Source organism: Marmota flaviventris, chromosome 10 (assembly GCF_047511675.1).
Source record: "Marmota flaviventris isolate mMarFla1 chromosome 10, mMarFla1.hap1, whole genome shotgun sequence".
Classification (NCBI taxonomy): Eukaryota; Metazoa; Chordata; class Mammalia; order Rodentia; family Sciuridae; genus Marmota; species Marmota flaviventris.
The window spans coordinates 96,901,115-96,927,478 of record NC_092507.1 but is presented as its reverse complement, the minus strand read 5'-3'; positions in this window follow the sequence as shown (position 1 = coordinate 96,927,478).

Below are 26,364 nucleotides of genomic sequence, written 5' to 3'. Positions count from 1 at the left end.
ACCTAGCCTTATTACTAACCGAAAACATAATCCTAGCCCTAACCATAATTCTAAACTTCGACCTAGACCTAACACTAGCTATAACCCCATCCCTTCCCCTGAAACTAACCCTATCCCTAAACCTAAACCTAAGCCTAAAACTAGGCCTAAACCTAGCACAAACCCTAGACCTAATCCTAGCAGTAATTTAGCCCTAAACCTAACCTAACCCTAGCCCTAAAACTAACTCTAAATCTCACCCTAGTCCTATTCCTAGTTCTAAACCCAACACTTACCATAACCCTAAAACTTGCCGTAACATTAGCCCTAACCCAAGCCCTGGCCTTAATCCTACATCTAAACCTAACTCTAAATGTAACCATAAATCAAAGCCTAAATCACTCACTAACAATGTTGTAACACTAACACTAATCCTAAAACTAGCCCTAACCTAGCCCAAGAACTAAAACAAAACAGAGCCATAATTTAACCTAAACCAAACCCTAAGCCTACACCTAAGCCTACACCTAAAGCTAGCTCTAATTTGAGTCCTATCCCTAACACTAAAACTTACCCTGACCCTTACTCTGAACCTACACTAACTCTAGCTCAAAACATCACCTAAAACCTAAACCGAACCCTAACACTAGACCTAGCCCTAATCCTAACCCTAAAACTAGCCATAATCGTAACCCTAGTTCTTACATGTGCTGTAGCCCTAATCCTAACAGTACCCTAACAAAAACCCTATGCTAATCAGAGCCCTAACACTAGTTTAACACTAAAAATAACCATAACCCTAGCTCTAACACTTACCCTAAATCTAATGCTAACCCTAACCCTTGAAATAACCCAAAACCTAACACTAACCCTAGCCCTAATCCTAACAATAACCCTAGCCCTACACCTAGCTTTAATCCTATCAGTACCTTAGCCCTAACCCTAACCCTAATGCTAATACTAGGATAACCCTAAACCTATTCCTAACCCTAAACCTATCCATTACACTAAAACTAACCTGAACCATAAACCTAACCATATGCATAAACTTATTCCTAACCCTAACTCTAACACTAATTTGAGCCCTAACCTTAAACATTAACCTAATCCATCCTGGAACTCTGTACCTTACCCTAAAATGCCCCTAGATCCAAACCTTACCATAAACCTTAACCTAACTCTTACACTATACCTAGCCATAATCCTAACCCTAAAACTATCTCTAACCATAATCCTAGACCAGACGTTAGCTCTAGCACTAATGAAGTCCTAACCATAATACAAAACCTAGCCCTAATCCTAGCCCTAAACTAAGCTTCAATGCTAACCCTAACCCTAACACTAACCCTAACCCTAATTTTAACACTTGCCCTAGTTCTAAACCTAGTGATAACATCATGCCTAACCATAACCGTAACCCTAACCCTAGCCCTAAACCTAGGCTTAGCCTTAATACTAACCCTAGCTCTAAACCTAGGCCTAATAAAGCCCTAACACTAACCCTACCAAATCCTAACCCTAAGAATAACTATAAGTAGTTAGATCTAGCCCTATCCCTAGATCTAACCCTATCCTTTATGATAACTCAAACCCTAGCCAAAACCCTAGCGGTATCCTAGATTCAAACCTAACAATAAATCTAACCCTAACCATAAGCCTAAATAATACGTTATCACTATCTTTAACACTAACGTTAATTTGAAAACAAGCCCTAACCCTAGCCCTAGCGCTCAAGCAAAACCGAGCCATAGCACTGACCCCAACACTTAACCTAAACCATAGCCTAAACCTACACCTAAAAAATCCCTAACACTAGCCCTAATTCAAGTCCTAACCCTAAAGTTAGAACTAATACTAACCCTGACCCTGACCCTAACACTGACACTAGCTCTGTACATCACCCTATCCCTAAACCTAATCCTAACACTACACCTCGCCCTAAACTAACCATAAACTAACCCTAAATATAATGCCAGTTCTTACATTAGCTATAGCCCTAAACCTAACAAAAAACCTATCCCTAATCCAAGCCCTAACCCTAGCTTTAACGCTAACACTAGCTCTAACCCTAACCCTATCCATAGTTCTAATTCTAGCTCTAACCCTATTCTTTACCCTAAGACAAACCCTCACCCTATTTCTACCCTAGTCCTAACCCTAATCTTAAGCCTACCCCAAACCCTAACTTTAGTATTATTCCTAACCTTAGCCCTCATTCTAACTCTAAACTTAACCCAAACCCTAACCCTAACCCTGACACTATTCTGAATCTAACACAAAAGCTAGGTTTAAAACTGACCCTAACTGTTATCCAAAACCTAACACTAGCCCTACCACTAACCCTATACCTAAACTTAACACTAACACTAGCTCTAGACCTAAACCTAATTCTAAATATAGTCATAAACCTAATCCTAGCCCTAACAATAACCCTTAACCAAAACCAAACACTAACCCTACCCCTAGACCTAACTCTAGTCCACATCATGGACCTAACTCTAAACCTAATCCTAACCTGAACCCTGACACTTACCCTAACAAGACCCCTAACTATAGACCTTGTCATTACCCCAAAACTAACCCTAACACTAGAAAAACCCTAAATCTAGCCATAAACATAACTCTAGCTCTTGAATTACTAATACACTTAACACTAGCCCTAAACCTTACACAAAACCTAGCCCTAAGTGTAGCCCTAAACCTAACACTAAGCATAACTCTAACCATAAACCTAGCCCTAAACTTACCCCTATCCCTCATCCTACTTCTAACCCTAGCTCAGATCCTTAACCTTACCATAAACATAACCCTAGCCAAAACCCAAAACCTCACCCTAAACCTAGACCTAATCCTAACCATAACCATAGCACAAACCCTAGCTCTAACTCTATCCACTACCTTAACCATACAACTAAACCTAATGCTAACCCTAGCCCTAACTCTATTCCTAACACTTCTCTAGCCCTGACTGTAACCCTAACCCTCATTCCAGCCCTAACCCTACCTAAATCCCTAACCCTTAAATGTAAGCTAATCCTAACTAATTCAAGTCCTAATCCTAATCTTAAAAATAACCGTGACCCTGACTCATATCCTGACACTCACACTAGCTCTAAACAGCACCCTAAACTGAAACCAAACCCTAACAGTAACCCTAGTCCTAATGTAACCATAACCAAGGCCAAAACCTAGTTCTAACTCTATCCATTTCCCTAAACATAACCATAACCCTAATGCTAAACCTAGCTTTAAACTTAACCCTAACCCTAAATCTAGACCTCACAATAACCCTAACCATAGCTCAAACCCTAACACTTACCCTAAACCTAACTGTAACAATAACCCCAGGCTTAACCCTAACCCTACCCATAACCCTAGCCATAATCCTAACCATAACCCTAGCCCTAAACCTATCCATTACCCTAAACAAAAGCCTAATCCAAATGATAACCCTAGGCTGAACTCTAAACCTATCTCTAACACTAACCCTATCCATTTCCTAAAAGTACCTGAAAACTAAACCTAACCTTACTAATTACTCTAACCCAATCCCTAACCCTAATGCTAAATCAAGCCCTAAACCTAAACCATAACCTAAACCAAACCCTAAACAAGACACTTTACAATACACCTAGCTTTAAACCAAACCATTTCCCGAAACCTAAACATGACAATAGACCTAGCCATAACCTAACCTTAAAACTATCCATAAGCGTAACCCTAACAGACATTAACCATAGACCTAATTCTCGCCCTAAACCTAACACAAACCCAAGCCCTCATCCTAGCCCTAAACCTAGACTTAATCCTAACATGAACCCTAACCCTAGCCTAATCCCTAATTTCAACCCTCGCCCTAGCTCTGAACCTAGGTATAACCACATCTCTTCCCCAAACCCTAACCCTAATCCAACACTAACACTAATGCTAACACTAAACCTAATCCTAACATTAACCCTAGCTCCTATCCTAGCCCTAATTTAGTGCTAATCATAACCCTAACTCTAACCCTACCCCTAAGACTAACTCTAACTCTTTCCCTAGACCTATTTCTAGTATTAACTCTATCTATTACCATAACCCTAACACTAGCCTAAAACTAAGCCCTAAACCTAGCCCAAGTCCTAACACTAGACCTAACCATAACTCTAAATACAACCCTAATTCTAAGCCTGAACCTCACTCTACCATTAGCCCTAACATGATCGCTAATCCTAAAACTAGTTCTATACCTAGCTGTAGCTCTAAAACAAAACTGAGCCCTAGCCCTCACACTAACACTAACCTAACTGTAATCTCAGAGCTGACATTAAAACTAGTCCTAATTCTTGCCCTAACACAAACACAAAACCTAACCCTACACCTACCCATAACTCTAGCCTTATTTCGAGTGTTATGCCTAACCCTAAAACTAACACTAACCTTGACTCTGACGCTAACACTAAACCTATTACAAATCATAACTCTAATTATAACCTAACCCTGACACTAGAACTAGCCTTAACGCTAACCCTAAAACTAGCCCTAATCCTAATCTTATTTCTTAAATTATTAGCCATAGCCCTACCCTAACCTGAACCTAATATAAAACCTAGCCCTAACCCTAACCCTAACACTAGCTTTAAACCCAATCCTAACAATAGCATTAATCCTAACCATAACCCTAGCCCTAAATCTAGCTCTAATCCTATCTATTACCTTAACCCTAACCCTAAACTTAATACTAATCCTAGGATAAACATAACTCTATCCATAACCCTAACCCTATCCTTTACCCTAAACCTAACCTGAACCCTAAACCTAGCCATATCCATTATCCTAACCCTATACATAATCCTAACCTAATTTGAGCCCTAAACCTAAACCTTAATCTAAACAAACCCTAACAGTTACCCTGACCCTAATAATACCCCTATCTCCAAAAGTGACCCTAACCCTCAACCTAACCCTTACACTATACATAGCCATAAACCTAACCCTGAAACTATCCCTAACCATAACCCTAGAGCTGACATTAGCCCTAGCCCTATTGTTAGCCCTTATGCCAAAAAAAAGCCCTATTCCTGGCCCTAAACCTAGCCTTAATCCAAACCCTAACCCTAAACTAGGCCTAACCCTAAAGTGAACCCTCACCCTAGCCCTTAACATAGCTATAATATCATACTGTACCCTGACCCTAATTCTAACCCTAGCCCCAAACCAAGGCCTATCCCTAATACTAAACCTAGCTCTAATCCTAGACCTAATTTACCCCTAACCCTAAACCTAATCAAATCACTAGCCCTAAGACTAACTCTAACACTTGAACTAGCCCTAGCCCTAGTTCTAACAATATCCCTTACCATGACTCAAAGCCTAGCCATATCTCTAGCCCCAAACTTAGCCCTAGCCCTAAACCTAGATCTAACCCTAACTCTAAATCTAACCCTATACTTTAATCTAACACTAGACCTAATCCTAATGCTAATTTGAAAACTATCCCTCACAATAGCCATAGCATTCAAGCAGAACTGAGCTACATCTCTAATCCTAAACCTTAACCTAAACCAAACCCTAACACTACGCCAAGCCCATACCCTAGCCCTAATTTGAGTCCTAAACCTAACCATACAACTAATAGTGACCCTGACTCTGATCCTAAAACTAACCTTAGCTCTAAACATCACCCTAACTCTAAACCTAACCCAAACACTAAACCTAGCCCAGCCCTAATACTAAAACTAGCCCTAATCATAATGCCAGGTATTACATTAACCATAGCCCTAACCCTAACACAAAACCTAGCCTTAATCTGAAACTTAATCCTAGCTTTAACCCTAATGCTAACACTAACGCTAACTGTAACCCTAGCTCTCACCCTATCACTTACCCTATGCCGACCCTCACCCTAATGCTACCCTAGTCCTAAGCCTAATCCTTAGCCTACCCCAAAGCCAACCCTATTACTAGTAATAAACCTAGGCCTCATTCTATCTCTAACCCTAACCCAAACCCTAAGCCAATCCCTGACCCTTATTCTGAACCTAAAACCAATCCTAGGTCTAAGGCTGACCCTAACCCTAAACCAAACATTAACACTAGACCTATGGGTAAACCTATACCTAAACCTAACCATAACAGTAACACTAGAGTTAAACTTAATCCTAAATATAGCCATAACTCTAGCCCTAGCCCTAAACAGAAACCTAGTTCTAGCACTAAAAATAACCATTAGTCTAACGCAATGACTAACAATACCCCTAAAACTAACCCTAGTAAAATTGTGCTCCTAACTGTAAATCCAATGCTAACCTGATCACTGACACTTACACTAACACAAACCCTAGCTCTAAACCTTATCCTAACACAAAATATACCCCTAACACTAGACCTATCCATAACCCTAAATTTAAACTAGCCATATGTTGATTGGGTTGTTTGTTATTTTATTGTCTAATTTTTTGAGTTCTTTGTATACTCTGGATATTAGGGTTCTATCTGAAGTGTGAGGAGTAAAGATTTGTTCCCAGGATGTAGGCTCCCTATTTACCTCTCTTATTGTTTCTTTTGCTGAGAAAAAAAACTTTTTAGTTTGAGTAAGCCCATTTATTGATTCTAGTTATTAACTTTTGTGCAATGGGTGTCCTATTGAGGAATTTGGAGCCCGACCCCACAGTATGTAGATCGTAGCCAACTTTTTCTTCTACCAGACAGCGTGTCTCTGATTTGATATCAAGCTCCTTGATCCATTTTGAATTAATTTTGTGCATGGCAAGAGAAAGGGATTCAGTTTCATTTTGTTGCATATGGATTTCCAGTTTTCCCAGCACCATTTGTTGAAGATGCTATCCTTCCTCCATTGCATGCTTTTAGCCCCTTTATCAAATATAAGATAGTTGTAGTTTTGTGGATTGGTTTCTGTGTCCTCTATTCTGTACCATTGGTCCACCCGCCTGTTTTGGTACCAGTAACATGCTGTTTTTGTTACTATTGCTCTGTAGTATAGTTTGAAGTCTGGTATCGCTATACCGCCTGATTCACACTTCCTGCTTAGCATTGTTTTTGCTATTCTGGGTCTTTTATTTTTCCATATGAATTTCATGATTGCTTTCTCTATTTCTACAAGAAATACCGTTGGGATTTTGATTGGCATTGCATTAAACCTATAGAGAACTTTTGGTAATATCGCCATTTTGATGATGTTAGTTCTGCCTATCCATGAACAGGGTATATTTTTCCATCTTCTAAGATCTTCTTCTATTTCTCTCTTTAGGGTTCTGTAGTTTTCATTGTATAAGTTTTTCACCTCTTTTGTTAGGTTGATTCCCAAGTATTTTATTTTTCTTTGAAGATATTATGAATGGAGTGGTTGTCCTCACTTCCATTTCAGAGGATTTGTCGCTGATATACAGGAATGCCTTTGATTTATGGGTGTTGATTTTATATACTGCCACTTTGCTGAATTCATTTATTAGCTCTAATAGTTTCTTTGTAGACCCTTTTTGGTATGCTAGGTATTGATATAAAGAGAGTAACTAAGAACAGAGTAGGTTCGAAGAGCATGAGAAGAAGATTAACATTAAACAGGGATGAGAGGTGGGAGGGAAAGGGAGAGAGAAGGGAAATTGCATGGAAATGGAAGGAGACCCTCAGGGTTATACAAAAGTACATACAAGAGGAAGTGAGGGGAAAGGGAAAAATAATACAAGGGGGACAAATGAATGACAGTAGATGGGGCAGAGAGAGAAGAGGGGAGGGGAGGGGAGGGGAGGGGGGATAGTAGAGGATAGGAAAGGCAGCAGAACACAACAGACACTAGTATGGCAATATGTAAATCAATGGATGTGTAACTGATGTGATTCTGCAATCTGTATATGGGGTAAAAATGGGAGCTCATAACCCACTTGAATCAAAGGGTGAAATATGATATATCAAGAACTATGTAATGTTTTGAATAACCAACAATAAAAAAAAAACTAGCCATAACCATAATCCTAGTTCTTACATTACCCATAGTCCTAACACTAGCCATAAAATTCGCCCCCAAAAAAACCTATCCATAAATGTAGCACTAAAACTAACTATAAGCCTAATCCTAATCTTAGCCCTAGCCCTAACCCTCACACTTGCCTAGCCCTATCCTTAGCTCAAACCCTTAATCTCACCCTAAATGTAATGCTAATCCTAACACTTGTTCTAATCCTAACTGTACCCATAACACAAATTCTACCTCAAATTCTATCCATTACCTTAAATATAACCCTAACACTAATGCTAACACTAGCCCTAAATCTAACCCTAATTCTAACCATAGCCCTGACTCTAACCCTAAACCAATCCCTAGCCCTAACTATAAACACTTAACCTAAACCTAACCCTAAGATTAACCCTATGCCTAACCTTAACCCTAGTCCTAATCCTAACTTTAACCCAATTTCTAACACTATCACTAACTCTATCCATTACCCTACACATAAGCCTCTCCCAAATGCTAACCCTAGGCCTAAAACTAACACTATCCTTAAAACTAACCTTATACATTACTATATACCGAACCTGAACCCTAAACCTAATCCTATTCATTAATCTAAACCTAACCCTAATGCTAATTTGATCCCTTACCCTAAACCTTAACCTAAAGTAAACTCTTACCTGGACTTTGACCCTAATAATATATGCAGCTCTAAAACTGACCCTTACCCTAAACCTAACCCTTACACTAGACCTAGCCATAAACCTTACCCTAACCATAACCCTAGACCAGACATTAGTCCTAGCACTAATTCTAGCCCTAACGCTAACACAAAACCTAGCCCTCATCCTAGCCCTAAACCTAGCCTTAATCCTAACCCAAACCCTCACCCTGGCTCTATCCCTAATTTTAACCTTCGACCGAGCCCTGAACCTAACTCTAAGCCCATCACATCCCATTAAACTAACCCTATCCCTAACAATTACACAAACCCTAACCCTAGCCTTAACCATAGGCCTAACACTAACACTAACCCTTGCACTAATCCAAGCCCTAATTTAGCCATAACCCTATGCCTACCCCTAAATCTATTCCTAAGATGAACTCACTCTCACCCTAGCTCTATTTCTATTTCTAAACCTATCCGTTAGCTTAGCCCTAACCTTAGCCCTAATCATAGCCATAGGCCTAACCATAGATCTAACCATAACTCTAAATCTAAACTTAAACTTAAGCCTAAACCTAACCTTACTAATAGCCCTAATACCATTGTTAATCCTAAAACTAGCCCGAACCCTAGTCCTGGCCCTAAAACAAAACCGAGCCATTGCTCTAACAATAAACCTTAATATAAACCAAACCCTAATCCTACAAGTAGCCATAACCCTAACTCTAATTCAAGTCCTAGGCCTAAACTAACCATAGCTCTAAATATCACCCTAACCCTAAAGCTAATACTAACACTAGACGAGCCTAAATCCATCCCTAAAACTAATCCTAATCGTAAACCTTCTTACATTGGCCTTAACCCTTACACAAAAATAGCCCGAATCCTAGCCCTAACACTAGATTTAATCCTAATCCTAACCCTACCCTAGTTCTAAACCTAACCCTAACTGTAGGCTAACCATATCCCTTACCCTAAGCCACACCCTATCCATAATGCTAACCCTAGTCCTAATCATAATCCTTAGCCTAACCCTCTTTCTATTCCTAACCCAAGCACTCATTCTATCTCTAATTCTAACCCAAAACCTAACCCCAACTTTCACCCTTATTCTGACACTAACTCTAATTATAGGTCTAAACCTGAACCTAACTCTAAACCGAAGCCTGAAACAAGCCTTATACCTAAACCTAAACCTAACCCTAGCCCTAAACCTAAACAAAATCCTAAATCTAGCAATAACTCTAGCCTTAGACTTAAACAAAATCTTAGTCCTACCCCTAACAATAACCCCTAACCAAAACCAAACACTAACCCTACCCCTCAACCAAACCTTGTCCTAATTCTGGCTCTCACGCTAACTCTAACTCTAACCTGAACACTGACCTTGCCTTTAACAGTAAACCTCTCTAAACCTGAACCTTACCAACATCTAAACCTAACACTAAACCTAGCCAAAACTCTAACCCTAAAACTAGCCATAATCAAAACCCTAGCTCTTATATTACCCATAGCCCTAACCATAGGCTTAAACCTAACACAAAACCTAGATCTTATTTTAGGCCTAAACCTAGGCTTAGGCATAACCCTAACACAAACCGTAGCCCCAACCCTACCCTAACCCTCGCTTTAGTCCTAACCCTGGCTGAAAACCTAACCCTTACCCTATATATACACCTACACCCTATCCCTAAATCTAACCCTAATCCTAGCCCTAATCCTAACCTTAACTCTAGCACTAAACCTAGCTCTAAAGATACGCATTACCCTAAACATAATCCTAACTCTATTGATAACATAGGCCTAACACTAATCGTAAACCTAGCCAGAAAACTAATCCTAGACCTAAACCCAAAGATCACCCTCACCATAGACCTAACCCTAGCTCAAACCCTAACCCTTAACATAAACCGAACCATAACCATAGCCCTAACCCTAAGCCTAAACCTCAATCTAACTCTAACCATAAACCTAAACCTACATCTAATCATATCCATTACCCTAACCGTAACACTACCCCTTATGATGACCGTAGCCCTAATCTTAACCCTAACCCTAACTGTACTGTAATCTTATCCCTAGACCTAACCCTAAACCTAACCCTTGCCCTAGCCCTAAACCTAGCTCAAAACCCAACTCTTACACTAAACATAACCCTAAGCCGAACCCTAGATCTAACCCTAACCTAACTCTAAATCAACACCTATTTCTAACCATAAATCTAGCCCTAAGCTTAGCTCTAAACCTATCCATTATCCTAACCATAACCCTTACCTAATGCCAACTCTATACCTATTGCTAACCCTAACCTTATCAATTACCCTAAACCTAAACTCAACTCTAAACAAGAAACTATCATTACCCTAACCCTAACCCTAAACACTAACATCAAACAAACTCTAACCCTAAACCTTACCCTAATAATTCCCCTAGCTCTAAACCTGACCCTTACCCTAAACCTAACCATTACACTAGACCTAGCCATAAAACCTTCTAAATCAATCCCCAACCGTAACCCAAGACCTGACATTAGCACTAGCCCTAATCCTAGCTCTAACCCTAACACAAACCCTAGCCCTAATCTTATCCCTAGCCATAGCCCTTTTCTTACCTCTAATTTACAACTATTCCTAAAAATAGTCCTAACCCTAGCCCCAAGACTAACTCTAACTCTCACCCTTGCTCTATCCCTAGTTCTAACCCTATCCCTTACTGTAACAATAATCCTAGCCCTAACCCTAGTCCTATATTTAGCCCTAGCCCTGACCTAGATCTAACTCTAACTCTATATCCATCTTTAACCCTAAGCCTAAACCTAAACCTAACATTATCCCTAACCCTAATGCTAATCTTAAAACTAGCCCTAATCCTAGCATTAGCCCTAAAACAAATCCCAGAAAGCCCTAAACCTAACCCTTAACCTAATCCAAATCCTAAGCCTAAACATAAACTTAGCCTTATTTCGAGTTTTAAGCTGAACCAAAAACTAACCCTGATCCTGAATCTGACCATAAGACTAACCCTACCTCTAAAGATCACCCTAACCCTAAACCTAAACCTAATACTAGACCTAGCCCCAAACCTAAACTGAAATTTAGCCTTAAATGTAACCCTTGTACTTACATTAACTGTAATGTAACCCTAGCACTAACTTAACACAAAACCTACCCTTAATTCAAGCCCTAACCCAAGCTTTAACCCTAACACTAAACCTAACCCTAGCCCTAATAATAACCATAACCCTAGCCCTAACCCTAGCTCTAACCCTATCTATCGCCATAACTATAACCCTAACACTAATGCTAACCCTAGGCTTAAAGCTAACCCTATCCCTCATACTAACCCTATTTATTACCCTAAACCAAACCTAACCCTAAACCTCACACTATCATTACCCTAACCCTAACCTTAATGCTAATTCAAGCCCTAAATTTAAACCATAGCCTATCCCAAACCTTAACCAATGCCCTGACCCTAATAATACCCCCAGCTCTAAACCTGACCTAAAACTAAACATAACCCTTAAACTACCTGTATCCATAAACCTAACTCTAAATCTATCTTTAACCATAACCCTAGACCTTATATTAGTCCAAGCCCTAATCCTAGCCCTACCCTAAAAACAAACCCTAGCCTTCATCCTAGCCGTAAAACCAGCCTTAATCAGAACCCTAACCCTAACCATAGGCCTAACCCTAATTCTAACTCTCACCCTACCTGTAAACCTAGCTATAATGCCAATCCTTACCTAAACTTAACCCCAATCTTAAACCTTATGCTAGGTCTAGGCTGAACAACGACCCTATCCCTAATTCTAGCCCTAATTTACCTCTATCCCTAACCCTAATCCTAGCCCTAAGACTAACACTAACTTTCACACTAGCCCTATTTCTAGTTCTAACCCTATCCATTACTGTAACCCTAACCCTGGCTCTAACCATAGCCATAAACCTTGCCCTGTGTTTATTCCTAGATGTAAACCTAGATCTATCCCTAACTCTAAATCTAACACTAACCCTAAGCCTAAGCCTAACATAAACACTAGCCTTAACTCTAATGCTACTCATAAATCTAGCCCTAACCCTGACCCTAGAGTAAATCAAAACCAAGCAATAGCCCTAAAACTAAACCTTAACTTAAACCAAATCCTAATACTACACCTAGACCTAACCCTAGCCCTAATTCAAGTCCTAAACTAAACCTTAATACTAACCCTGACTCTGACTCATATCCTAACACTCACCCTAGCTCTAAACACCATCCTAAACTTAAACAAAACACTTAAAGTAACCTTAGAAGTAATTTGAATCCTAACCTTAACCTTAAAATTAACCCTGACCCTGACTACTAACCTAACACTAACCCTAGCTCCAAATATCACCCTAACCTTAAACCTAATCCTAACTCTAGAGGTCTAACCCCTAACTATATCTCTAAAATTAACCCTAATTGTAACCCTAGTTCTTACATTAGCTGTTACTCTAACTCTAGCCCTAATCCTAACACAAAAACTTGCCCTAATCTGAGCTCTAAATCTAGCTTTAACCCTAACTCTAGCCCTAACCCTGTCTCTAAATCTATCCCTTACCCTAAGAAAAACCCTAACACTAATTCTCATCCTAATTCTAACCCTAATCCTTAACCTAAATAAAACCTAATCCTATTACTAGTCCTAACTCTAGCCCTCATTCTAGCTCTCACCATAACCCAAAACCAAACCCTTACCCTGACCCTTATTCTGACCCTAACACTGATCGTAGGTCTAAACCTGAACCTAACCCTAAACCAAACTCAAACACTAGCCTTAGACCTAAACCTAATTCTAAATCTAGCTATATCTCTAGTCCTAGACCTAAAAAAAAGACCTAGCACTAATAATAACCCTCAGCCTAAACAAAAAATAACTCTTCCCCTAGAACTAACCCTAGTCCTAGTTCTGGCTTTAATTCTAATCATAATCCTAATCTAAACACTGACCCTGACACTAACCCTAACCCTAGCTCTAAAAATCACCCTAACCCTTAAACTATACCTAGCCATAACATTAACCCTAACCTAGCCCTAATCATAACAAGTTCTTAATTTAGCCATAACCCTAACCTATTGCAAAACCTAGCCCTAATCCAAGCCCTACCCTATCTTTAAACTTAAAGCTAACCCAAATGCTAACCATAGCCCTAACCCTAAGCCTAAGCCTTACTTTATATCCAATCCTAACCCTAACACTAGCCCTAACCCTAGCTCTAACCCTATCCATTACCCTAAGGATAACCCTAACCCTTACGCTAACCCTAGGCCAAACCCTAATCCTATGCCCATCCCTAAGCCTATCCATTACCCTACACCTAACTTGAACCCTAAATCTAAAAGTATCATTTACCTATCACTAAACCTAATGCTAATTCGAGCCCTAACCCTAACCATAACCTAACCTAAATGCTAACCCTGACCCTAATAATACCCCTAACTCTAAACCTGACCCTAACCATAAATCAAACCCTTACAATAGACCTAGATATAAACCTAACCCTAAAACTATCCCTAACTCTAACCGTAGACCTGACATTAGCCCTAGCACTAATCCTAGTCCTAACCCTAACACAAAGCTTATACCACATCCTAGACATAATCCTCGCCTTCATCATAACCCTAACCCTAACCCTAATTTTAACCCTCACCCAATGTCTAAAACTAGGTCTAAACCCATCACTTACCCTAAACCTAACACTATTCCAAACCCTAACAGTAAACCCAGCCTTAACCCTTAACCCTAGGCCTAACTCTAACATTAACACTTGGCCTAATCAAAGACCTAACTTAGCCCTATACCTAAAACTAAAAATAACCCTAGTCCTAAGACTAACTATAAAACTTGCCTTAGACCTATAGGGTAGTTATAAACTTTTCCCTTACCATCACCGTAAATCTTAGCACTAACCGTAACCTTAGCCCTAAAACAAAACTGAGTTATAGCCCTAATCCTAAACCTTAACCTAAACCAAACATTAAACTTACACCTAGCCCTAACCCTAACCCTAACCCTATCCCTAATTCTAGTCCTAAACCTAACCTGAAAACTAACTCTGACCCTAACACTAAACCTAGCTCTAAAATCATTTTAACTGTAAATCTAACCCTAACACGATACCTTGCCTTAACCCTACCCTTATAACTAGTGCTAATCATGACCTTTCTTTGTACATTAGCCATAGTCTTAACCCTAGCCCTAACCTAATCCAAAACCTAGCCTTAATCAGAGTCCTTGTCATAGCTTTAACCCTTAAATTAAACCTAATACTAACCCAAAAAAGCCCATATTCTATACATAACCCTAGCCCTAACTTAGGTCTAACTTTATCCACTACCCTAATGATAACCCTAACCCTTATGTTAAACCTAGGCCTAACCCACACTCTACACATTAACCTAAACCACAACTAAACTCTAAATCTATCCCTGTCATTACCCTAACCCTAAGTCTAATGCTAATTTGAGCCCTAAACTTAAACCCTAACCTAACCCAAACCATAAACTTGATTCTGACCCTAATAATAACCCTGGCTCTAAAACTGACCCTTACCCTAAACCTAACCCTTACACTGGACCAAGCCATGAACCTAACACTAAATGTATCCCTAATTGTAACCCTAGACCTGATATTAGCCCTAGACCTAATACTAGCCCTAAACCTAATACAAACACTAGCCCTCATTCTATCCCTAAACCCTAGCCTTAATCATAACCTTAATCCTTACCCTGGCCCTATCCCTAATATTAACCATCATCAAGCCCTCAATCTTGCTATAAAATATTGCTTGAAACTAAATGTAACCCTAACTCTAACCCTAAACCTAGGCCTAATCCTAACAGTAACCCTAGCACTAATATAGCCCTATCCCTAACGATAACTCTAAACCTAGCCATAAGATGAACTGTAACTCTCACTTTAGACCTATCACTAGTTCTAAGCCTATTCCTTACCATAACAATAAACCTAGCCCTAACCGTTGTCCTAACCCTTGCCCTATCTTTAGTCCTAGCACTAACCTTAGATCAACACCTATCTCTAAATCTAACCCTAACCTGAAGCCTAAGCCTAAACCAAACACTAGCCCTAAGCCTAACACTAATCCTAAAAATAGCCCTAATTCTAGCCCTTGCCTAAAACAAAATGAGCCATAGCTCTAACACTAATCCTTAAACTATATGAAACCCTAAACATACACCTACCCCTAACCCTAGACCTAATTTGAGTTTTAAGCTGAACCCTAAAACTAACTCTCACACTGACGCTTACATTAACATTAACCCTAGCTCTAAACATCACCCTGACCTTAACCTAACCATAACAGCTAACCTAGCCCTAACATTAACCCTAAAATTAGCCCTAAATTTAACTCTTGTACTTACATTAGCCATAACCTTAACCCTAGCACTAACTTAACCTGAAACATAGCCATAATCTGAGCCCTTTCCTGAGCTTTAAACCTAACCCAACCCTTAACCAAATCCCTAGCCCTAATCATAACCATAAACCTATTCTAACCCTATCCATTACCATAAACATAACCCTAACCCTAATACTAACCCTATGTCTAAAACTAATGCTATCTCTAATCCTACTTCTATCCATAACCTGAACCTATCCTGGACCCTAATAGTAACCCTATCATTACTCTAACCCTAAATGTAATGCTAATTCAATCCCTAACTTTAGACCTTAACCTATCCCAAACCTTAACCCAGACATTGTCCATAATAATAACCCTAGACCTAAACCTGACCCTACCCCTAAACCTAACCCTTACACTATACACAGCCATAATCATAAACATAAAATTATCTTTAAACATAATTTTAGACCTGAAATTAGCTATACCCCAAATCGTAGCCCTAACCCTAAACAAACACTAGCCCTCATCCAAGCCGTAAACCTAGACTTAATCATAAACCTAAACATAACCAAAGCTCTAACCCTAATTCTAAATATCACCCTACCTCTAAACCTAGGTATAACATTATTCCTTACCCTAAACTTAATACTAACTCAAACCCTACTCTATATTTAAGCTGAACATAACCATAGCCCTAATCTTAGCCCTAATTTATCTATTTCCCTAACCCAAGCCCTAAGACTAACTCTAACGCACACTAGCCCTATTTCTAGTTCTAACTCTATTACATACCATAATCTAACCCTAGCCCTAACCCTTGCCCTATCCTCTGTCCTAACCATAAACCTAGATCTAACCCTAAATCTAAGTCTAACCCTAAACCTAAGCTTAAGCCTAACACTATCCCTAACCCTAACTCTAATCATAAAATTAGCACTAACACTAACCCTATTGGTAAAATAAAACCAAGCAATATCTCTAACATTAAATCTTAACTAAACCACCCTAACACTACATCTAGACCTATCCCTATCCCTAAATTCAACTCTGAACCTTAACCTTAAAAGTAACCCTGACACAGACTTGTGTCCTAACAGTCACCGTAGCTCTAGACCCCATCCTAAACTTAAAATGAAACCTATCAGTAACCCTATCCCTAATTCGAGTTCGAACCCTAACTCTGACCCTCATTCATCTCCTAAAACTAACCTTAGCTCTAAATATCACTCTAACCTTAAACCTAACCCGAACACTAGACCTACCCTTAACCCTAACCCTAAAACTAACCATAACAGTAACCCTAGTTCTTACATTACCCATTGCCCTAACCCTAGCCCTAACCCTACAACAAAAACTTGCTCTAATTAAAGATCTAAACCTAGCTTTAACTCTAACCTTAACCCTAACCCTAGCTCTATCCCTATCCCTTACCCTAAGCAAAACTCTCACCCTAATGGTAACCCTAGAACTATTCTTAATTATTAGGTTAACCAAAATCCGAACCCTTTTAATAGTCCTGTCTCTAGCCCTCATTCTAGCTCTAATCTTATCCAAAACCCTAACGCTAACCCTGTCCCTTATTCTGACACAAACAATAACCCTAGGTCTAAATTTGTACCTAAGGATAAAGCAAACCCTAACACTGGCCCTACCGGTAACCTTATAATTAAACCTAACCCTAACCCTAGCACTAAGATGAACTCTAACTCTCACACTAGCCCTATCCCTAGTTCTAACCCTATTCCTTACTGTAACCCAAAACCTAGCCCTAAACCTAGCACTAATGCTTGCCCTATCCTTAGTTCTTGCTCTAATCCTATTTCTAACACTAACTGTAAATCTAACCCTAAACCTAAGCCTAAGTCTAACATTATCACTAGCTGTAACTTTAATATTAGTCATAAAACTCACCCTAAACTTAACCCTAGCAGTAAAACAAAACTGAACAATGGCCCTAACCCAAAACTTTATCTAAAACCACTGTAAAACTACATCTAGACCTAACCCTAGCCCTAAATTCGACTCCTAAACCTAATCTTAATTCTAACCCTGAAAAAACTCATATCGTAATGCTCACCCTAGCACTAGACCCCATCCTAACCTTAAACAAAACCTAACAGTAACTGTATTGCTAATTCAAGTCGTAACACTAACCCTGACCCTGACTCATATCCTAACACTAACCCTAGCTCTAAATATCAACCTACCCTTAAACCTAACCCTAACACTAGACCTACCCCTAACTCTAACCCTAAAACTAACCCTAATTGTAACCCTAGTTCTAAGATTAGCCAATGCCCAAAACTTTGCCCTAACCCTAAAACAAAAACAAGCCCTAATCCAAGCTCTAAAACTACCTTTAACCCTAACCCTAACTCTAACCCTAACCCTAGCTTTAACCTTATCCCTTACCCTAAGCAAAACCCTAACTCTAATGGTAACCCTAGACCTATCCCTAATCCTTAGGCTAACCAAAATCCTAACCCCATTAATAGTTCTGACCCTAGCCCTCATTTTACCTCTAATTCTATCCCAAACTCTAATGCTAACCCTGAACCTTATTCTGACCCTAACACTAAACTTAAATCTAAACCTGACCCTAACCCTAGACCAAACTCTAATACTGCACTACCAATAAACTTATTCCTAAATCTAACTCTACCACTAGCTTTAGACCTAAATCTAATCCTAAATCTAGTCTTAACTCTAGCCCTAGACCTAAACAAATACCTAGTCCCAGCCCTAACAATAACCCTAACCGTCACCCGAACACTACCCCTACCCCTAGACCTAAATCTAGTCCTAATTCTGGCTATAACCCTAACTCTAACTCTACCCTGAACACTGACCAGCATTTAACAGTAAACCTAACTCTAAACCTGACCCTAACCAAAAATATAAATGTAACACTAGACCTAGCCATAATCCTAATCCTAAAACTAGCCCTACTCATATCCCTAGATCTTACATTACCCACAGCCATAACCCTAGGCCGAAACCTAACACAAAACTTAGAGCTAATCCTAGGCCTTAACCCAGTCCTAAGCATAACCCTTACCCTAACCCTAGACCTAATCCTTACTTAACCCTAGCCTTAGTCCTAACCCTAGCTCAAAGCCTAACACTTACCATAAACATAAAAGTAGAACTATCCATAAATCTAACCCTAATCCTAGCCCTAATCCTTACCTTAACCCTAGCCCTAACCCTAGCTCTAAACCTACAAAATACACTAAAACTAACCTTAAACCTATTGGTAACCCTAGTTTTAACCCTAAACATAACCCTAATCCTAACCAGAAAACTAAACCTAGACCTAAACCTAAACATAACACTCGCTATAACCCTAAACCTAGCTCAAAACCTAACCCTTACTATAAACCTAAACATAACCATAGCCCTAACCTTAACCGTAAACTTAAATCTAATCATATCCATTACACTAAACCTAACTCTAACCCTAATGGTAATCTTAGCCTAACCCTAACTCTAACCCAAAAACTACCATAATTCTAACCCTAGACCTAATCTTTAACCTAATCCTTGCTCTAGCCCTACCCATAGCTCATAACCTAACCCTTATGATAATCATAACCCTAAATATAACCCTAGTTCTAACCCTCACTCCAACCCAAACTCAAGACCTAATCCTGACAATAACCCTAGCCCTAAACTAAACTCTAACTGTATCCATTACCCTAAACATAAACCTTACCCCAATGCTAACCCTAGGCCTAACAGTAACCCTATCACTAACCCCAACCCTATCAATTATCTTCAACCTAACCTGAAACCTAAACCTAACCCTATTATTACAATAAGCCTAACCCTAATGCCAATATGAGCACTAACCCTAAACTCAAACCTAAACCAAACCCTAACTCTGAACATGACCCTAATAATTCCCCTAGCTTTAAACCTGACTCTTACACTAAACCTAACCCTTACACAAGACCTAGACAAAAACCTAAGCTTGAAAATATCCCTAACAGTAACCCTTGACCAGACATTAGCCCTAGCAATAATCCTAGCCCTAACTCTAAAACAAACCCTATCTTTTATCTTAGCCCTAAACATAGCCTTAATCATAATCCTAACCCTAAACCTGGGCCTAACCCTAACAATAACCCTAGCCCTAATCTTAGCCCTAATTTAGCCGTATCCCTAACCCTAATTGAAACCTAGGCCTGAGACTAAGTCTAACTCTCACACTTGCCCTAAAACTAGTTCTAACCCTATCCCTTACTGGAACCCTAATCCTAGTCTAACCCTAAGCCTAACCCTAGACCTTTTCTTAGCCCAGGCCTTAACCCTAGATCTAATCTTAAATCTAAATCTAACCCTAACCATAACCCTAAACCTAAACCTAACACTATCCCTAACTCTAATCCCAATGCTAATCCTAAAACCTGTCCTAACTGTAGCACTAGCCCTAGACCTAATACAAAACCAAGCCATAGCCCTAACCCTGACCCTTAACCTAAACAAAACCTTAACCCTACACCTAGCCCTAACATTAGCCCTAATTTGAGTTTTAAGCCAAAAACTAAAACTACCCCTGAATCTGACCTAACCCTAAACCTAGCTCTAAACATCACTCTAATCCTAACCTTAAATCTAACACTAGACTTAGCACTATCCCTAACCATAAAACTAGCCTTAATAGTAGCCCTAGTACTTATATTAGATGTAACCCTAACCCTAGCCTTAACTTAACCCCAAACCTAGCCAGAATCTCTGCCCTAACCATAGCTTTAACCCTACCCTAAACTTAACCATAACTCTAGCACTAATTGTAATCATAATCCTAGCCATAACCTTAGCTCTAACCCTATCCATTACCCTAACCATAACCCTAACACTAATGCTAACCCTAGGCTTAGACCTAACCCTATCCTTACTCATAACACTATTCACACTAAACCTAACATGAAACCTAAACCTAACCCTATCATTACTAATTTTAACCCTAATGCTAATTCACGCCCTAACATAAAACCTTAACCTATCCCAAACACTAATAATGACCCTGTCCCTAATAATACCCTTAGCTCTAAACCTGACCCTATCCTTAAACCTACCATTACACTAGATGTAGCAATAAACCTAACCCTAAAACTATCTTTAACCATAATGCTGGGCTTGAAATTAGCCTTAGCCCTAACCCAAATCATAACGCAAGTTTAAACCCTAATTATAACCCTTGCCCTAGACCTAAACCCAGCTATAACCCCATACCTTACCCTAAACCTAACTATAACCCTAAACCTAACCCTAACCCATCACCCTAATCCTAAGCCTAAAAATAACACTAAACCTAGCACTAATCCTAGCCCTAATTTAGTACCATCCAAAACCTAACCTTAGCCCTAATACTAACTCTTGACCTAGCCCTATCACTAGTTCTATCCAAAGTCCTAGCCCTAATCCTAAGTCTAAATATAAACCTAACTCTAAATGTAACTGTAACCATGAGTCTAAACCAACTTCTAACATAGTCCTAACAATAATGCTAATCCTAAAATTTGAACTACGCCTAGCCCTAGTCATAAAACACAACCAAGACTTAGCCCTAAAACTAAACCTTATTTTAAACCAAACTCTAACCCTACAATTAGCCCTAAACCTAACTGTAAAACTAATCCCGAACCTGATGCTGACCCTAGCGCTAATCCTAGCTCCAAACATTACACTAACCTTAAATTAAGCCAAGCACTAGAACTAGCTTTAAACCTAACAATAAAACTAGCCCTAATCATAACCCTTGTTCATATATTAGTCATTGTCCTAAATCTACCCTAACCCTAACACAAATCCTTCCCATAATCTAAGCCCTAACCCTAGATTTAACCCAAATCTTAACCCTCACACTAGCCCTAACCCTCACCCTAGCCCTAACCCTTTCCCTTACACAAAGAAAAACCCTAAACCAAATACTAACCCTAGAACTAACCATAATCCTTAGCCCAACTTATACTCCAACCATTTTACTAGTCCTAACCCTAGCCCTAATTCTAGCCCTAACCATAACCCTGACCCTTTTTATGACCCTAAAACTAACCCTGGGTCAAAACCTGACCCTATCCCTAAACCGAACCCTAACACTAGCCCTACCGGTAAACCTATATCGATATTTAACCCTAACACTAGCCCTAGACCTAAAGCTAATCCTAAAAAAAATTAGCTGTAATTCTAGGCCTAGACTTAAGCAAAAACCTAGCTATAGCCCTGACAATAACCCTTAACCTAAACAAAACACTAACCCTATGCCTAGACCTAAACCTAGTCCTAATTCAAGCTATAACCCTAACCCTAACCCTATCTCGAACACTGACCCTTACCATAACAATAAAACTAGCTTGAAACCTGACCCTAACCCAAATCCTAGACCTATCACTAAACCTAGCCATAACCCTAACCCTAAAACTAGACTTAAACATAATCCTAGCACTTATGTTACTCATAGTTCTAACCCTAGCCCTAAACCTAACATAAAACCTAGCCCTAATCCTATGACTAAACTTAGTCCTAAGCAAACCCTAAGCATAATCATATCCTTAACACTAACCCTGAACCTTACCCATGTCTTAGACCTAACCCTAGGTCAAGGAAAACCCTTTCAGTAAACATAACACTAGCACCATCCTAAACCTAACTCTAATCCTAGCTCTAATCCTAACTTTAAACCTAGCCCAAACTTTAGCTCTAACCCTATTCATTACCCTTACCCTAACCCTAATTATAACCCTATCCCTAACACTAAACCTAAACTTAAACCTAAATGTAAGCCTAGACCTAACCTGAAACCTAACCCTTGCAATAGCCCTAACGTTAGCTGAAATATTAAGCCTTACACTAACCCTAATCCTAACACTAGGTCTATCCCAACCACTAATCCTAACCCTAACCCTACTTCTAATATTATCCATTACCCTAAACTTAACCCTAACCTTAATTAAAACCCTAGCCATAAGACTAACCCTAAAACTAGCCCTAAACATAACCCTAACTCTTACATTACCCATAGTTCTAACCTTAGCCCTAAACCTAACATAAAACCTAGCCCTAATCCTAGGCCTAAACATAGTCCTAAGCATAACCCTAACCCTAATCATTGCCCTAACACTAACCCTAACGCTAACCTATGTCTAAGACCTAACCCTAGCTCAAGGTAAACCCTTTCACTAAACATAAAACTAGCCCCATCCTAAACCCTAACTCTAATACTTGCTCTTATCCTAACTTTAATCCTAGCCCAAACTTTAGCTCTAACCCTATCCATTACACATACACTAACCCTAATTATAACCTTAGCCCTAACTAAACCTAACCTAAAACAAATGTAACCCTAGATCTAACCCGAAACCTAACCCTTGAAATAGCGCTAACTTTAACTGAAACATTAAGCCTTACATGAAACCTAATCCTAACACTAGCCCTAACCCATACACTAACCCTAACCCTAACCCTACCTGTAATATTATCCATTACCCTAAATGGAAACTTAACCCTAATTAAAACCCTAGTCATAACCCTAACCCTAAACTAAATCATAACCTTAAACATAACTCTAGAACTAAACTTAAACCTAACCCTCGCCCTAGCTCTAACCCTAGCTCAAACACTAATCTTTACTCTAACCCAACCACAACTCTAGCTCTAAACCTAACACATACCCTAACCCTAATACTTACCCTAAACCAAATCCTAGCCCTATCCCTAAACCTAACCCTAATCCTAGACTTTATCCAAACCATAACCTAGCCCTAACCTGAGCTCTAAAACTATCCATTATACTAAACATAACCCGAACCCCAATGCTAATCCTAACTCTATCAATAAACCTAACCCATTCTTTACCCTAAACCTTAACTGAAACCTACACCTAACCATATCCATTACCCTAACCCTAAACCTAAACCTACTATACTAACTCAAGCCTTAATCATATACTTTAACCTCAACCAAATGCAAACCCTGATTCTAAACCTAATAAAACACTTAGCTCCAAACCTGACCCTTACACTAAACGTAACTCACTACAACTAGGCATAGCCTAATCATAAAACTATCCATATGCATAACTCTAGACCTGATATTAGTCCTAGCCCAATTCATAGCCCTAAACCTAACAGAAAACCTAGCCATCATTCTAGCCCTAAACCTAACTTGATCCTAACCTAAACACTAACCCTAACCCTAATCCTAATTTTATCCCTCATCTTAGACCAAAAGCTAGCTATAACATCACCCATCCCCCTAACCTAAACCTTGACTCTAATGCTAACCCTAAACCTAGCCCTACATCTAGGCCTAACCCTAACACTAACCCTAGCCTTAATCCTAGCCCTAATTTAGCTGTAACCCTAACCCTATCCTAAGCTTAGTACTAAGTCTAAAACTAACTCTCTTCCTAGCCATATCCCTAGTTCTAACCCATTCCCTTCCAAAACCCTAACCTAGCCTTAACCCTAGTCCTAGATCTAAAACTAAATCTAAATCTAACCCTAACCCTAATCCTAAACCTCATCATAACACTAGCCCTAACTCTAACACTAATAAAAAATCTAGCCCTAACACTAGCCCTAGCCCTAAAACAAAACCAAGCCATAGCCCTAACCCTAAACCTTAACTTAAACCAAACCCTAACCCTACACCTAGCTTTAACTTTAGCCCTAAATACAAGCTCTAACCTTGCCCTAACACTAACCATAACCGTAACCCTAACCTGTTAAGAGAACCTTTGATTATAAAAGTTTCAAATTTGGGGAGATTAGTGGGCAAGCTTACATATGAATTCTTCACAGTATCAAAAAAATCTGACCAAATAATTGGGGGTGGTATTTTACTACATGCATATTGTCCTGTTTTCTCCTAAAGTGATCTTGGATAAATTAGTTTTGCATGCTTCATCTTACAGCTACTTTCACAAGGAAGAAACCAGAGAGTGCCCAATGACAACTGATTGGGTATGTGAAGTTTCAACCAGCTAGGACCAACCCTCTGATTTCTAGCTCCATTTGCATTTACCCATATAGATCAAAATGAAGTGAGACATTAAAAACAAAGCATTCCTGACAGTGAACCATTGAACACAAAAGGCCCAAAAGTGGGGCACATAATAAGGCTAGGTAAAAGATGAATCATTTCCAGTATCAAAGAAATTTGAACAAAACAAACTATAACACTAACACTATCTCTAAAGCTAGCCCTAACCCTAATCCTAAAACTAACTGTAACCTGTTTAGAAAATCATTGATCCTCAATGTCCCAAATGTGGGGAGCTTACTGGGGCATGCTAACAGATGAATCCTGTGCAGCATCTAGAAAATCTGACCAAATAATTGGGGGAGATACTTCAGTACATGCCTATTTGCTTGCTTTCCCCTAAAGTACTCTCAGATAAAGTTGCTTTGCATGCTTCAGCTTAGGGTTAACTTCATGAGGAAAAAAGCAGAGAGTGAATACAAAGAATTGATAGAGTGTGAGATGTTTCAATCAGCTACCTCCAACACTCTTTGATTTCAAGCTCCATTTTCCTTTACCATATAGGTCAAAATGCAGTGAAACCTCAAAAACAAACTGTTACTGTCAGCGAACCATTGAACAGAGAAGGCCCAAACCTGGGGAACATAGTAAGGCTATGTAAAAGATGAATCCTCCACAGTATCAAGAAAATTTGCACAAAACTAACTCTAAACCTAACACTAGGACTAAACCTAGTCCTAAACCTAACTGTACTCTTAACCCTAACCTGTTTAGATAACCTTTGATCATAGAAGTCCCAAAGTTGTGAAGCCTAGTGGGGCAAGCTAAGAAATGAAAAATGCACAGTGTCAAAGAATTCTGACCAAATAATTGTGGGAGGTAGTTCATTACATGCTTCTTTCCCTGTTGTCTCCTGAAGTGCTCTCAGATAAAGTTGATTTTGCATGCTTCCTCTTTGGCCTATATTCAAAAGAAAGAAAGCAGAGAGTGCTCGCTGAGAACTAATTGAGTGTGTGACTTTTCAAGAAGCTAGTACCAACCCTGTTAAATTTCCAGCTTCATTGTAATTCACACCTATATGCCATAATGAAGTGACACCTAAAAATTCAAACTGTTCCTGATAGTGAACCATTGAACTTAAGGACCCCAAATTGGGGATCCTAATAAGCCTAGGTAAAGGATGAATCCTCTACAGTATAAAAGTAATTCAACCCAAAAATATTGAAGATTGCTCCTAAAGCACTCACAGATGAAGCTAATTTTTTTTTCTATTTCAGCATAGGGCTACTTCCACAAGAAACAAACCACAAAATGCACACTGAGAACTGATTGAGTGTGTGAAGTTTCAAGCAAACTTTCAAACAAACTCTGTTTGATTTCAAGCT